We start from the raw sequence: 1,104 nt of genomic DNA, 5'->3' as shown, positions 1-1,104 counted from the left end.
AAATTCTAAAACTGATAATATGTTAAAATAAAAAATATACAATTATATAAAATTATCTAAATTTAAAAGTTTAGATTCTTCAATGAATTTTACTATATGTGCTCTATTATTCTATATATATACTGATTAACATTATCATGATTTGATTATGTTAGATCTTTTTACATTTGTAAAAGGCTTTTTGGGGAGGTGTTTTGGTTCCTATATGTATTGATGTTGTAAGCTTTTATAAAAATTTCAAACTTTTAAAATTATTTTTATTACATTTTAAGTATTGAATAAAATATTATTTATATAATTTAAATTTAAATATGAAATTTTATAATTGATAATTGAATAGATAAATTGAATAATTAAATGTTATATAATCCAAACTCATGGCAAAATAAGATTTTCAAATATTTTGTATTTATAAATAATATATATTAAACACAATGAGAACATCAAATTTAAAATATACATATATATTTATTTATTTATTTATAATAAGAAAATATACAATAGAGTCAATGGTTTTATTCAAAAAACTGATAAAATATCAATTATATTAAAAATTATTTGTTTATTCAGATAAATTGGAGTACTTGGTGTTTACATATAATAAAATACAATATATTTAAGTGATTATGTCTATTTTAAATAGTGACAAAGTTTTACATGATGTCAATCTAAGTTGAAGAGGTTTTTTGTAAAAAAAAAGTTGATAGTATCATCTAAACAAGATATTCAAGAGAATGCACAAAAGGTACCTAATTTGAAAAACAAATATATATAAAATATAAGTCATGTTTTTATGTCAAACTCAGTCGGCCATATTTTAAAATTTTATTTCTATTTGCTATCATAACCAAAGTTAAAAAAAAATAGTATACATAGTTATATATGATTTGTAGAATAGCTTCATCTTTACTATTACTTCAAACAAACGAAACAAATGAAAGAAATAGTTGTATGAATTGCTCGACTCCGTCGATTAGCTAGAACACTCTATCACTACAAGAAAACATCAAGGATTCTGAGGGAAAAAATCGTCAGAATTTCGTAGGAGAATTTCGTAGGAATATCGTTATTCCGACGACATACCGACGAAACACGTCGTCGGAA

This window comes from Brassica oleracea, chromosome C5 (assembly GCF_000695525.1).
Source record: "Brassica oleracea var. oleracea cultivar TO1000 chromosome C5, BOL, whole genome shotgun sequence".
NCBI classification, from domain to species: Eukaryota; Viridiplantae; Streptophyta; class Magnoliopsida; order Brassicales; family Brassicaceae; genus Brassica; species Brassica oleracea.
This window is presented reverse-complemented; position numbering follows the sequence as displayed.